This window comes from Myotis brandtii, unplaced genomic scaffold, assembly GCF_000412655.1.
Source record: "Myotis brandtii unplaced genomic scaffold, ASM41265v1 scaffold693, whole genome shotgun sequence".
Classification (NCBI taxonomy): Eukaryota; Metazoa; Chordata; class Mammalia; order Chiroptera; family Vespertilionidae; genus Myotis; species Myotis brandtii.
The window spans coordinates 2,046,987-2,047,240 of record NW_005370710.1 but is presented as its reverse complement, the minus strand read 5'-3'; positions in this window follow the sequence as shown (position 1 = coordinate 2,047,240).

Genomic DNA, 254 nt, shown 5'->3' with positions numbered 1-254 from the left:
CCAGGTGGGTGATTATCTGCTGAGCACCTGTGCCCCCCCAGGCTCCCCGCTGCACGAGGACAGGCCTGGGACTGTCCTGTGCACCGTGTCCTCGCTGCCTGATCAATGAGCCACTGATGGGGAGACAGCTCATCAGAGACGGAGACGAGTTCTAAGCCAGAGCCCAGAGCCCAGAGCCCAGAGGCCGGGGTTTGCTGCAGAGAGAGTGCTGCAGAGTCCACCCAGGGCCACCCCACCCAGAGCACCCCGCCCAG